Source organism: Armigeres subalbatus, chromosome 3 (genome assembly GCF_024139115.2).
Source record: "Armigeres subalbatus isolate Guangzhou_Male chromosome 3, GZ_Asu_2, whole genome shotgun sequence".
In the NCBI taxonomy this organism is placed as follows: domain Eukaryota; kingdom Metazoa; phylum Arthropoda; class Insecta; order Diptera; family Culicidae; genus Armigeres; species Armigeres subalbatus.
In genome coordinates this window covers 18,744,800-18,760,467 of record NC_085141.1, presented here as the reverse complement: position 1 = coordinate 18,760,467, position 15,668 = coordinate 18,744,800, and the positions used below count along the sequence as shown (strand labels likewise).

At 40.1% G+C, this 15,668-nt stretch overlaps 1 protein-coding gene across 1 annotated transcript in view; it reads left to right on the top strand.

The window, feature by feature from the left end:
* Positions 1 to 15,668, top strand: part of LOC134219303 (uncharacterized) — a 621,614-nt gene that overhangs the window by 128,389 nt on the left and 477,557 nt on the right. The window contains exon 2 of the mRNA XM_062698024.1: positions 3,004 to 3,058. The gene's annotated coding sequence lies outside the window, so the exon portion shown is untranslated. The remainder of the gene's footprint in view (positions 1 to 3,003; positions 3,059 to 15,668) is intronic.

Here is a 15,668-nt window from a genome sequence, read left to right as displayed (position 1 = left end):
ATTCCATTCAATTCCATTCCAATTCCATTCCATTCCATTCCATTCCATTCAATTCCATTCCAATTCATTCCAATTCCATTCAATTCCATTCCAATTCCATTCCAATTCCATTCCAATTCCATTCCAATTCCATTCCAATTCCATTCCAATTCCATTCCAATTCCATTCCAATTCCATTCCAATTCCATTCCAATTCCATTCCAATTCCATTCCAATTCCATTCCAATTCCATTTGGACATTTGTTTGGGTTGTTTGGCCGAAAGAATCATTTTGCCGAAAGAGTCATTCGACCAAAAGGGTAATTTGGCCAAAATGGTTTTTTTGGCCGAGAAATCATTTGGCCGAACGGGTTATTTGGCCGAAAGGTTTGTTTGGCCGAAAGGGTCATTTGACTGAAAAAGTCATTTGACCGAAAGGTTCATTTAAGGGTCATTTGGCCGAAAGGGTCATTGGACCGATAAAATCATTTGGCCGAAAGGGTCATTTGACCGATAGTGTCATTTGGCCGAAAAAGTTATTGGGCCGAAAGTGTCATTTGGCTGAAAGGATCATTTGGACGGAAGGGTCATTTGGCCCAAAGGGTCATTCGGCCGAAAGGTTCATTTCCGAATGGGTCTTTTGACCGAAAGGGTCATTTGGCCGAATAGGATATTTGGTTGAATAGGACATTTGACCGAATAGGATATTTGGTCGAAAAAGAAATTTGGCCGAATAGGTCATTTGGTCGAAAGGGTCGTTTGGAATTGGAATGGAATTGGAATGGAATTGGAATGGAATTGGAATGGAATTGGAATGGAATTGGAATGGAATTGGAATGGAATTGGAATGGAATTGGAATGGAATTGGAATGGAATTGGAATGGAATTGGAATGGAATTGGAATGGAATTGGAATGGAATTGAATGGAATGGAATGAATGGAATGGAATTGAATGAATTGGAATGGAATTGGAATGGAATTGAATGGAATTGGAATGGAATTGAATGGAATTGAATGGAATTGAATGGAATTGAAATGAATTGGAATGGAATTGGAATGGAATTGAATGGAATTGAATGGAATTGAATGGAATTGGAATGAAATTGGAATGAATTGAATGGAATTGAATGAATTGAATGGAATTGAATGGAATTGAATGGAATTGGAATGGAATTGAATGGAATTGGAATGGAATTGAATGGAATTGAATGGAATTGGAATGGAATTGAATGGAATTGAATGAATTGGAATGGAATTGGAATGAATTGAATGGAATTGGAATGGAATTGGAATGGAATTGAATGGAATTGGAATGAATTGAATGGAATTGGAATGGAATTGAATGGAATTGAATGGAATTGAATGGAATTGGAATGGAATTGAATGGAATTGAATGGAATTGGAATGGAATTGGAATGGAATTGGAATGGAATTGGAATGGAATTGGAATGGAATTGGAATGGAATTGAATGGAATTGGAATGGAATTGAATGGAATTGAATGAATTGGAATGGAATTGGAATGGAATTGAATGGAATTGAATGGAATTGGAATGGAATTGAATGAATTGAATGGAATTGGAATGGAATTGAATGGAATTGGAATGGAATTGGAATGGAATTGAATGAATTGAATGGAATTGAATGGAATTGAATGGAATTGGAATGGAATTGAATGAATTGAATGGAATTGAATGGAATTGGAATGGAATTGAATGGAATTGAATGAATTGAATGGAATTGGAATGGAATTGAATGGAATTGGAATGGAATTGAATGGAATTGGAATGGAATTGAATGGAATTGGAATGGAATTGGAATGGAATTGGAATGAATTGGAATGGAATTGAATGGAATTGAATGGAATTGAATGGAATTGGAATGGAATTGGAATGGAATTGGAATGGAATTGGAATGGAATTGAATGGAATGAATTGAATGGAATTGGAATGGAATTGGAATGGAATTGAATGGAATTGAATGGAATTGAATGGAATTGGAATGGAATTGAATGGAATTGGAATGGAATTGAATGGAATTGAATGGAATTGGAATGGAATTGGAATGGAATTGGAATGGAATTGGAATGGAATTGGAATGGAATTGGAATGGAATTGGAATGGAATTGGAATGGAATTGGAATGGAATTGGAATGGAATTGGAATGGAATTGGAATGGAATTGGAATGAAATCTGAATAAAATTGGTAATACATCCGATTGAAAATGGATTCGAATTTACTTGAATTAAAGTGGCTACGACATATTGGATGGGAATAGTAAAATGAATGCAGAAAATAAAAAGTGAAGCAGAATCAAAAAGATTTTTTTGGCATCCTTGCCCAACATTGAACTTTGTATTTCATCCCACTGTTCAAATGATGAACGTGTATGAGGGGGTGCGTTCGGTTGGGTTCAGTTGAATCCATTCATCAAAACATCGTTTCCGGTGAAAGCTCCAAATGATGGCCATCTCTCTTCCCACGTCAGTCAACATGACTCTGGTTGAGGCCTAGATCTAGCCGTGCGCTCGTTGCCGAAAGAGCCCAGTCCGGCAAAAGTGTTGTACGTAAACTCATTTTTCAAACAAACTCAAACCGGGCCAAGGACTTTGACCTTTAATGGTCACCTCGTCCTGGACTTGACTTCGAGTCCGGCTTGGACTGACTGGAGTGGATTTGTTGACTTTCCGATTCGACGTCAGTGGAAATCGATTACAGGCTTGTGAAGAAGGTACATCACCTACTGAAAAAAAAAGATATGTTTGTCAGCACCACCTTCGGTACGTGACGGAGACGCAAGTTTAACGAACAACTAGTAGCGTGGGTGGGCAGTCCCGTTTTCAGTCTACGGAGGGCATCGCGAAGGAATGATCGGGAGTGGAAAAGTTGATTCATGGGATAAACGAAATGAATGATGGATTGATTGATTGATGGACGATCGTTCGCTTGTTGAGTGATAGATGGAATAATTAGATGGAGTTTTCACACTTCTGACATTCATTTTTTCTGTTTCTGTTCATTTCAGAATACGAGTAAAACCCGCTTCGTGATGTGGATTTGGAATACTATTCGTTTCACTGGTAAGATGGAATTCGAGTTTGGTTGAAGATTTAATGACGATTACGCTAAACGATTAATAACATTTCCTAAGATGATACTCATTTACTTACATTAATTAATTAAAGTCATTATAAGCAGTTTATTAACTCAAAACCGAATTGCACTAATCCTTTGCATAAAATATCATTATTGTAAAATATAATTATTGTATTTAAATCGAAAACTTCGAAAAGCAATTGAAAACTTATTTTAAGTTCATTTAACTGATATGATTAGAAGATATAATACATTCGTTTTATTTGCCAAACGAAGCTAATAACATTCGCCATGCTTTACATGTTACGCATTAAAGCTACATAATTCTCCCAAACGGTGCAGAAAAATGTGTCGCTGTGATTAAGCTTCTTTTTTCGTTTCGCCTTTTCGGTGTCACCACTTCCTGCTTTCTTACCCGGTTGAGACTGAGGAAAACAACTGCAAGTCACCATCCATAATAATGACCCCGGTGGTAACTTTTCATCACATTGTATCCGATGCTGCCAGCGGCAGTGCAGTGCATTTCCCGGCCAACCGCCAACTGGCAGTGCGCATATTAACAAGCACGAGGACGGCTCTTACTTGAAACTTACTGAGAAACGGGAACGCCCTGGAAGGAGGTGAGACCGTTCCTGTACACGACGAAAACAGCCGTTCTTAGTGCATACAGTGGAGTCGGCCAAATTCGAACTTATGGGGCAACTTTTAATAAGCGTCCGTTCCCAACTCTATGATGTGCAGGGAGAAAGTCAGTGCGTTTCAAAGTTCTACTTTGTTAACTGCATTGCTGCGCTGTTGGTATTTTATGTTCAGAAGGAAGCGGTAGCGACAAGTTGATTTTGTTCTTTACTTTCTGCATTGAATTTAGTACCCATGTGCAGTGATGTAGACGTATGCAGGAGCTCCACATGAGTAACTTCAGAGGAAACACTTTCTTCTTTGCTGCATTATTACTGTTGCCATAGTCGAACTGCAATAACTGTCTCATCACTGTGTTCTTCAAATGCTCTAAATATGTTGAATTGAAAAACAGATAAAAACCAGACAAAAAGCTCATTCAGAAAAGCAACAAATTAACGAGAATTAAACTCGACTTTCAGATACTCACATTTAATCTGAAATGATTGAGAGACCCGAGTCCTTAGTTATAGTGGCACCGGTTCAGTTGTTTCGCTTCCACTTCTTACATCCGCCTCGTGCTGTTTACGGCAGTCGGAAGTGGTTAAATCGTTAGGCCACAGTTACCAGCTTATAACAAGCCCGGAATGGAGGCATAGTCACAAAGTCAGCCGAGGGGAACTCACTCGCGAATAAAAAGTGTTGGTATTTTTCTGTTGCCACGTGGCTTTTTTTTCGACAAGTAGCAATTATGATAATTACCATTTTTCTTACCAGTTTACTGCGCGATGGGAAAAGCTTTCCATTGCTGCCGGTATTCTGAGGGATTTACCGAGAACGTGATGGCATTACAAGTGTTGGCTTTCGTCGGATAAGTTACGTGGTATCTTGAGTAATGGTGGCGCTTTACATCAGCAACAGCAGTAAAACAACTACCTTATGCCGCTCAATTACGTAGATTGGTATCGATGATGGAGTTAATTGTATGTTGTTTGGTGATGTGAAAATTGCGGAGCATGCAAGTGGTTTGTAACCACATGGTTGAAGGTACTAATTTATAACCATTTTAGCGAAAGAGAGGTTCTCTATTTTTAGGAAACTGTAATAGGGAAAAGTGGACACACATTATCCACAGGTTCACGCCATCCTTAATACTATCTCAAGAGTTGAAAGTAGTTTCTTTCATCTCAGATTACTGAAAGTATTCGGTAGTCAAATGACTGAGCTTAAATATAACCTTTTATTTTGATTTTTTCATGTTTACAGTTTCTAGAGCTTTTGTGGTTATGTCTTTCAATATCTATTCACAAACTGATGAACTGCTATTTTTTCTGTGTAACATATTTTGTTGCTGCTTCTTTCTTCTCTCCTGTTGCGAAACGAATGTTGTATCCGAGACACGACCCCCAATAAGACACAGAACTACGTAAAGTGTAAAAAATAAAGTTTTTAAAATTATGAATATGGTTACTGACTATGACGATGATTTGCCGCCGAAATGCGATAGACAACGTCCTTGGGAATACATTTTTGCAGCGTCTCACAATCTTGAACTAAAATTTTACTAAACTGCTACTGATGCCAACGTCAGCCACTCGATGATTTGCCGCTGAAATGCGGTAGGCACCATCCATGCGAATCAATTTTTGTGGCGTGTTCCTCCGACGAGCACTTGTGATTCTGGTATCGGCGGCAACTTTCTGTCGTCGCCTTACGATTTGCACTCAAGGAAATTCGTCTCAGCTAAACTTTCTGATTCTGAAAAGAGTCGCTTTGTTTTTAACAGTGCGCCTTCCCAATCACGAACAGATAGAATCCCATATCAGAATCTTGAAAGAAAACTTTACATGACTGCTTCTGACGCCAATCGATGATTTGCTGCTGAAACACGATAGACCATCCATACAAATACATATTCTCCCTCCGACGAACACTTTCACCGACGCCAAACGATTATGATTTGCACTTTGAAGAAAATGCCTTGACCCTCGTTTCACTCGGGAATACTGGCATCAAACGAACGGAAGGCGTAGCCAGCGAACACCAATTGTAGCGGTCACCAAAGGGGCGGAGCCTCGGCCTCCATTGCAATCGGATACTGGCAGTGACGATGGCTGCTGCCACGGCAGCTGTAACGCGAAGAGACAACAAGTCTTAGATAAACATCGGCAAGGACAACTGAAGCGGAAGCCACTAAGCATACAAAACTACCATCTACATTTACAAGGTGTTGAAGCAGGTCCACCTGGAAACTGCCGTCTCGTCGAAGGCGATAAGCATCGTGAACAGCTTTACAAACGACATCTGCGGATATATTGCGGCTGAGGGATTCTGCTCCCGTTTCGGAGGGGACCAAAGCTATCACCAAGTACACCAGCGAACGAGAACTAGAACAAAGCTTAACCAAAAAAGGGCAATTCAGGGCCCTAACCGTGCACGGAGAAAAACAGGTTTATGGAAGAAAATTCCACTCAACTCGTAAATGCCGTAAATGGACGAACTTTTAATTTTGAAAACCATGAATTTCGAAGGTTTTAGAGGTTTTTGCTTGGAATTTTTACTAAAATAAAGGGAAATAGTTTTACTTTTATGCACATGCAAACTCTCCCCCCTCGATCTTCCCCTTTTTACATTTCTAAATCTAGGTGGACCCACAAGTGCAATTTTTGGCGATCATATATATCACTGGTCATTAGGGTGGCTCAAATTAGTATGGGAAAAACTTTTTCCAATTTTTTTGATGGGCCGCCCTCTTATTCGGTTCTATTTGATACCCTGATGCTCTGGACAAAATTTCAGCCAAATCGGTCAACATTTGGGCGGTGCTAAACTCGTTGGAAGTTTATATGCAAAAAATTATGCAGAAACATCCAAAAACAGTGAATTGCAGTTGGACGTCACAACTTACGATGAAGAACTACGATACTCATCCAGATCTTGAAGAATTTAATACAGAATGTTATGCAGAAAACCGCGAGAAGATTAGAGTTTGCCCGGCTAAGCTATTAGCATTTCTCTGACGTGGGGTTTGAGCAAATTTCGTTTCTTTTACCTTTGAAAAGAAATAAATTCACCCCTACAACAGTCCAGTAAAATGCTAATATCTTTGCCTAATAAACACTAATATTCTCGCGGTTTTCAGCATAGAATTCTGTATTTAATTCTACAAGAACCGAATGAGTATTATGGTTCTAGATCGTAAATTGTGCCGTCCAACTGTAAATCACTGTTTTTGGATGTTTCTGCATACATTTTTGCATATGAACTTCAAACGAGTTTAGCACCGCCCAAGCGTTGACCGATTTGGCTGAAATTTTGTCCAGAACCTCAGGGCGTCAAATAGAACCGAATAAGAGGGCGGCCCATCAAAAAATTTGAAATAGTGTTTTTTGAGCCACCCTACTGGTCATATTGGAGGATTTCAACTTGTATGCATTTCAACTTGTATGCATTTCAACTTGTATTACACAACTGTGCGAAAAAAGAAATATGATCCTCAATATAAAATGATCGAGAACAAAGCATTTTATCAAACCCCCACGGTGGGGGCCGCCTCTCAGAATCAGTGTTTTCCAAGGGGCAACTACAGTCGGGACTCGCTGGTTGGGATTTTAATACTTGGGTCACTTTTTAGTTGGGCCTCCGCTGGTTGGGCCATGGCCCAACTAAAAAGCAACCGTATGTCAAAATTCAATGTAAACACGGAAAACGGGATTGGGCGTCACTGGACATCATTTGTGATGTTCAAGTCGAAATACACGTGTTCAAATGGCTGTCAGTTGGCCCAACTAAAAAACCGAATTCGTTAGTTGGGCCGAGGTCGTGGCCCAACCAGTGAATCGCGACTGTAACTCTAAACTTTCGACAGTATCCAGAAATAATAACAAATACTAGCGAAAATCTACGTCATATCACCGGTAAATTGATCGAAGAGCCCTGGTTGGGAAATCATGAAAACGACGCCACCCAGTGAATACCCCGTTTTATGCAACACATAATTTCAGTCTCTTTTGAATTTCTAAAAAAATCCCTGAACAAACTATTTCTATTACCAACACTTATGGAACAATCTTTTGGTCTCCTGTTTTGGTTTCACGGCATTAGAAATATAAAATGTAGCTCTAGTCTTTTCTAGAATCTGTAGGAGGAAGAAAACAAATGTTTTCAAAACGGAGGAGCACTGTGTTTCATTAACTAACCAGCAAACGCCATAACAACCGAACTAGCAACCGTATCGTTTGACGAAAATCATGGATACTAGAAATACCATGAAATACTATTGCGGGACAATCAGTAGTATTTTCGCAAAGTTTAGAGTTGGTTGCCCCTTGGTGTTTTCCAACTTGTTGCGATAGACTTGCTTGCATGGCTTGCTATGAATCGAAGAGGTTTTTTGTTTACCTCTCTTCTATCGTTGTTCGTTATCTGCTGAGAGCGATGTCTGCAAACCCTGCTCACAGCACTGAAACATCAATCCGAACCTTGCGTAATAACTTTAATTCAATGCTGCTCCTGCCTGACAGTCACTTGATCATTTTCCACTAAGATGCCACCATTTAGAATACACTTTCAGTACCTCCACTGGTGTCCTGGAACCGAAACCGACGACAACTTCACAATTAAGCCTTTCTTCTCATACAATTTTGGTTCTGAAAAAAACCTAGTTTCTTTTCACAATGCGCCTTTCTAATCACTAGCAGCAACCAAACAATGGTCCGAACATTGCGTGGAAATTTATCTTGAGTGCTGCTACCAGCGTCATGTTTGCGGCAGTACTGTGCGGCCCTCGTATTTATCCTCCGAGAAATCTATATTGAACTAAGGATTAGAGCCCAGCCTGTAAGTTGCACGATTTTGATGTATGTGCTTGTAATGCATAAACGGTATTAGTTAAGGGTATGCGATAACACAATTTTTCCTGACGAAACGAAACGAAATTAGAAATGCAACTGTTGGATCGGAACGAAACGAAGCGAAATTCAAATTTTCTTCCGGAACTTCGAAACGAAACGAAATCCGGATCCATTTGATTCGAAATTTTTCGAAACGAAACGGAATATAATTTTTTTCCGCGAAATTTTTATCAAACAGTTTTTTTAGTATTATACAAATATTGCAAAAAACGATTAAAAAAAATCGGCGCAGAAAATAGTTTTGTTTAATACTCTTAGAGTCAAGGTCGTAGATTTTTTTTCTCTAAAATAAAATGTTGATGAAAACATTCTTCAACAAATCCGAGGAGGTTTTTCTTTCTTTTTTTAAATTTTAATATTTATATTTTATTACCCCCTCCCCCTTGACCTTTCCGGCATCAGTAGGACATATTTTTTATTAAATGCAACGGCATTAGAGTAAGATCAGCATCAGTGATTCAAATCGTTCGGGGCTGTCAGTTGAAACGTTGAAATATGAATCTGAAACATCAATTTTCCCAGCAGCTGTTCTAGATTCATTTTTTATATGAGTCAACTGTCAAAAAAATAAAACTGGTATAACGCTCAGTTCTATTTTCTTCAGATTTGAACCACGAATGAATCACGAGATTCAAATGTTGCTCATTTGTTTTGGTGTATGAATGCGTCATTTTATCGACGGATCAATCAACTTTGCAATTACGGAGCCTTTAGGGGCCGCAAATTGAAAATTTTAAAAACATGAATGGAACACTGCTGGGGAAACGATCGAGTCTGTTCTATTTTGCTCCAGATTCTACTTGAATAGTGGTCGAAAATTTGGAATGGCCTCTTTAATAAAGAAATAAAAAAAGAAATTTGGAATGAAACTGAATCACTACTGATTTCACTCTTAGGGCAAAATCAGCAATGCTCATTTTGAATATGAATTTGAAACATTTATTTGCCCAGCAGTTGTTCTAGATTCATTTACCAGTCATTACCAGTCAACTGTCAAAAACATAAAACTGGCATAGTTCTATTTTCTGCAGATTTGAGCCACGAATGAATCACGAGTTTCGGGGGCAGCAGGGACTACAGTTAAACCTCCATGAGTCGATGTTCTATGACTCGATATCGACTCATGGAAGCAAATTATGTCATATTAAAAAATATTTTCTGGGTTACTGTGATGGTCCCTTCAAACAGCTTTCCAAAGATTTGCTATTCCTCATCTCGATATTTCCATAAGTCGATGGTCCCTTCGATATCGACTCATGGAGGTTTGACTGTATGTCCAAGGGCTTGACGATCCCTCCCCAGGCCATCTGCGAGTTGTGGCGCCTGCCTAGGATGTGGTGGGGTTTGACAGTGGGCCCTGTTAAACCTCTATATATAAAGCTGCATGAATCCGCAAGTAGGCTCCGCCAAAGCGACCGTGTGCCGCTCAAAGCGCACAAGCCCAAGTCCTGGTGTTAGGTGGGACGCTAAACAGCCCTGACACGACGGCCCTATTACGAACGACATAGAAGATAATACGACTCGATGCAATCGGCAACGACCTAGGCGACGAATAAAGGATCACGATTGGAAGCTTGGGACATGGAACTGCAAGTCGCTAGGTTTCGCAGGTTGCGACAGGATAATCTACGATGAATTACATCCCCGCAACTTCGATAGCGTAGCGCTGCAGGAAATCTGCTGGACAGGACAGAAAGTGTGGAAAAGCGGGCATCGAGCGGCTACCTTCTACCAAAGCTGTGGCACCACCAACGAGCTGGAAACCGGCTTCATAGTGATGGGCAAGATGCGCCAACGTGTGATTGGGTGGCAGCCATTCAACGCAAGGATGTGCAAGCTGAGGATAAAATGCCGTTTCTTCAACTATAGCATCATCAACATGCACAGCCCACACGAAGGGAGACCCGACGACGAGAAAGAAGCGTTTTTGCGTAGCTGGAACAGACGTACGACGGATGCCCACTGCGGGACGTCAAAATCGTCATCGGTGACATGAACGCTCAGGTAGGAAGGGAGGAAATGTATTGACTGGTAATCGGACCGGATAGTCTGCACACCGTATCGAATGACAACGGCCAACGATGCATAGACTTTGCAGCCTCCCGCGGAATGGTAGTCCGAAGCACTTTCTCCGAAGAATCCGAAGAATATCCACATGAAAATTACCTAATCAAGTAACGGAAAACCAAATCGACCACGTTCTAATCGACAGCAAATTCTTCTCCGACATCACGAGCGTACGCACTTACCGCAGTGCGAATATTGAATCCGACCACTACTCTACATCGAGAATCAACTATCAATTATCAAGAAATTCCAGAAAAATGGAAACAGCTACGGTGGAACAAAGAAGTTGAGGAGAAAATAAAAATAAGAAAGAAGGCATTACGCAAGCTTAGAAAAATTAAAGATGATGACACCGACAAAGCTGCTGCCAAAATCAAAAGTACGAAAACCTATAAACGATGCAAAGTCAATATTAAAAAATTTAGACATTACAAAATTCTTGAAATAGATATTGTCAATGTGTTTCGTTCTGCGTGGAGATCTGAAAATATGTTCAGAGCCACTGTCATATTACAAAATTAAAAGTAATAATAAAAATAAATTAAGTCACCCTGTCGGGCGGTATACAAACGCATGTTGTAACAGTTGATAACCTGCCAGCCAATAAATTTGGAGTTTCTCGATGAATTCAAATGCCTTGGGGTGGTGATATCCAGATGGGTAATAAAATAAGGAAGAACAATAAACATTCATTCCAAAACACTCACATGCTCTTATGATAGCAAATATCCACCGGCAATACTACCATCAAAATCACTTATCACAGTTTTAATGGCCCTCATCATAAGTTGTTCTGACGGACTCTCATCGTTACCAGTCCCTTATGGTCCTTGCGTCAATACCACAGAATCATCAACATCATCGCCGTCCTCGTTACATAATCCGGACACTTTTCGTGACGGCGGCGTCCTTCCCGAGTTACAAAACAAGTACCACGAATCATCCCAGATGTCACCCATTACAGCAAAAGTGTGAAATTACATCCGGTTGGCGTATGATGGTGGTCTCGGAACAAAATAAAACAACACTCTGCCAACAACTGTTCGAGACACATCAAATGAACGCAATTGTTAATATTCGCATATGCGTTATAATACGAAAGCGCAAACAAAGACTTATTCTGACGGAATCAAGCGGGCCTACTCGGTAACCGCCGCGGTAGCATTGGGAGGTATTTTTCTTTCGGTTTTGCAAGAACTTGTGGTATTGAATAAGATTGAGTTTTCGATTTTACTCATATCAGTTCATACCCATGAGGAGACAATCCTCAATGGAAGTAAAATAATCATAATACGTAAAAACTTCCCATTAGTAATAAAAATCGCCTCATTCTGTTCGCATGACGTTTCACAACCAGGAGCGACCGATGAGCGACTGCTCTCTACCGAGGAAAAAGTGTCAGAATACATTATGCAAATATGAGCCTGCGACTTCGACGTGTGAATTATAACAGCTGTAATTGTGTGATGTGATTAAGTTAATGCCAAGAGTGCTTTTTGCTGCCACACCGCGAGGCAGGACGCCACCACCCGCCGGTCCCCAAATCTGTCCCTAGAGCTTGATCTGCCACCCTTCGAGCGTGGTTTCCGCCTTGCATCAAAAATTACTCCACTCTCGTTGCTGGCTGGCGGAAGGTTCGACTCCACCCGTGCAGCTACGGTCGGCGGTGATAGGGCTGTTCATTGTTGGTTGGTTGTCGCCCTGGCAGGCAGACGGACCCGGGAACCTGCAAACGGAAACTGTGTTTGCTACTATTGCTCTGCCATGGGATTCTGTGCCACTTCATTATGACGTAAAATATAGAGTGAGGCATTTGCATAATTTCATCAAATTCCACTTCCACACTCATTAATGCATACAGACGGTTGCATACAACTTCCGGGGTCTCGCCTGCAACTAGCAGCGTATTCTTTCGGGACAGTGCGATAGATTGGGGGCGTCCAATTAGGGCTTTTCATATTCTTATATTTGATGCAAATGCGCAGTTTATGTAATCAACTAATTTGTCTTGTGTTTCTATGGGGCCACTGAAGCATACTTGGACAATTTTAGCGTCCTATGCATAAAGATGAATGGGGTTAATCAATCAACAGTATAAGATATAGATTCAACAGTAAAATTTGAATTATTGCATGAATTTCGGATGATTGAACCAATTCTATTCCAACAACTAAGACCTTCTTCTTCTTCTTATTGGCATTACATCCCCACACTGGGGGACAGAGCCGCCTCGCAGCTTAGTGTTCATTAAGCACTTCCACAGTTATTAACTGCGAGGTTTCTAAGCCAAGTTACCATTTTTGCGTTCGTATATCATGAGGCTAACACGATGATACTTTTATGCCCAGGGAAGTCGAGACAATTTCCAATCCGAAAATTGCCTAGACCGGCACCGGGAATCGAACCCAGCCACCCTCAGCATGGTCTTGCTTTGTAGCCGCGCGTCTTACCGCACGGCTAAGGAGGGCCCACTACAACTAAGACCTATGCCCACGTAATTGGCAAGTCCGTAGCAAACAAGTTCAAATTACATTTCTCTACTCTCAGCATATCGAACTAATTTTTCAAAATTGCAATCCAATTTTTCAAGATTTTGAGATTTGATATTAAATGTTTATCAATACAAAAAAATTCGAACTCGAACTCGTTTTGAGTCCTTTCCAAATTTTTAAATCTTGACACAATTCCCTTAAAAAAATCCCTTGGAAATTAAAAAAAAATGTCTCGGCAATTTAGAAGAATTTGGCACCTCCACACGAACTTATTACGCTTGATTTTTCAATGCATAGATTGACACACTCATTTGATTGTCACTATGAATGGTAGGGAAAGAGGTTGGATTTTGAGTACCCTTCTGTATTTGGTCCATGAAAATAATAGCAAAATACAAAAAGTTACAGTTTTGATGTAACTTTTTATGTTTGCTTGCTCAACATTCTGGAGCGACACTAGCATACTGTCCGCAAAACTTGCACTGGAACACTCAGTTGGGCAACGAAATTACTTTTCTCAGTGGTTAATATGATATAAAATTGCTTCCATCTTCAAAAATGTAACATTTTTCGAAAATATGTTTCACTGGTCAAAACGCCCAAGTGTAGGCAGGACGATATGCTCTTACCAACTGAACACAAGCGCGGCGAGCCTTCAGCAGTTGCTTCCAAATTATATGGAAAATATTGAAATGTAATTCAAACCTTATTAAATGTACTTATGTTGGTTTTTTAATGTCAAGCACATAAGGATTTGTAACCTGTTTATTATGGGATTGATAAAACACTAATGAAGGGCTATGAAACGTCTTTGGCCAAGGTGGGGCCCAGGTACTTTTTGAAATCTATTTTTTTACGACTTTAAGCTTTATTACGTGTTATCTGTAATATTTTTATATGACTACTCACGGGCAATGCATTTGCGACTTCCTGGACTAGTAAGTTGAAAAGTAAAAAGTTATTAGGGTATTGCCTTAGGGGGCATATTATACCGTCTTACCCTACTTGTTTTCGATACATTTTTGTTAACAGAGTTCCTACTATTTGTTCATTTGAAACGCCATTCTGGTTAAAACCAGTCCATATATAACGACATGCAATCAATTATCCGGAGAAGTGACTACGAAAATCGTCACGAATTTTAGTTGCGCGACTATCTTCGTGGTAGGCATGCGGCACAAAGAAACCGAATAGGTGTTGCGTAGTCCTATGTTATGAGAAGGACTATTTTTTGACGTAGGACTTACGTCTTTCTTTACTATACTGGGTGTCATTTAGATTTTTGGAAATCGAGAGCGTTACGCTGGAAGGGAAGATTTTGATCGTTACTAGCGCCTTTATCTTTCGGTGGATTTTGAAGATCCATCAATTTGTCAATTCCATTGAAACTTTAGATTATTAACTATTAGCTATTGAAATTTTCAATTCTTGTCAAAGCCAGTAAAAAATTCATATGTAACCAATCCCGTGAATTCCTAACACGGACATCAGAATGCGGTATGTCACGGGCCTTCGGGTCTACCGGAAGATTTTCTTTGTGTATAAAAGAAGCAGTGCCTGCCGTGTGCGAGTCATTACAATTTGTGACAGCAGCGCGTACTGACGTGCTTTTGGCTCGCGCATTTTTTCGTTTCGTTCGTTCGTTCGCTGTGTTTACATACACAGCGACAGCATGCAGTCACCATCGGTAGAACTGCTGGTACTGAGAATATGCATGAAAGAAGTGGGCGCATTTTTTTGTCATTCTGTGCTTGATGATGGTCGGATGCAGTGGTGTCGGTTGCGATGGATTCAATCGCCTATCGCATCGCTCGGAATTCACGGCTAGAGGCCGATGATGGCTGAGGCAGCGAGGGCAGCGGTGATGGATGAAGAAGAATAACATTAGAGAGATTTGGTCTGCTCATCCAGGTGATTGGTTTCATAATCCACATGATCCCGGGATGGGTACGAGTCATGTCATATGACTGACCATATGTTAAGTTGTGCTTGGTACTAAACGACATGTACATTGAAACATGGTTATACTATAACAGTTCTGATTCCCCAGCAAAAAAAAAATCAACTACACTGATGAAAATAAAAATTTGATTAAAATAATTACTTTCATTTATTTGCAGAAGGCATTAGCAATTAAAGATGCGCAATCAGCAATAGTGTTAATATCCATTTTAGATTAGAAAATTTCGCTGTATTACATGTAAATGTTTTAAAAAAGCCCGTATTGTAAGTAAGTATTGATCAATTTTTCCGATTTTACCTTACTAACTGGTGATTATATTTTTTTAAAGGCACTCAATTCTTACAGGTTCAATCGCTTATCGTAAAGGGAAGGAAAGGGTTTTACCATAAACGCGGTGCTCGAACCATTCTCGTTTATGTGGGAAAATCCTGACCTCGTGACAGTCAATGACTCAGCAGAACCACAGTTGATGATAAACCTGTAAGAATTGAGGAAGGTCCTAAACGGACCGAAATGTCGGACAAGATTAAGTAGCATTGTT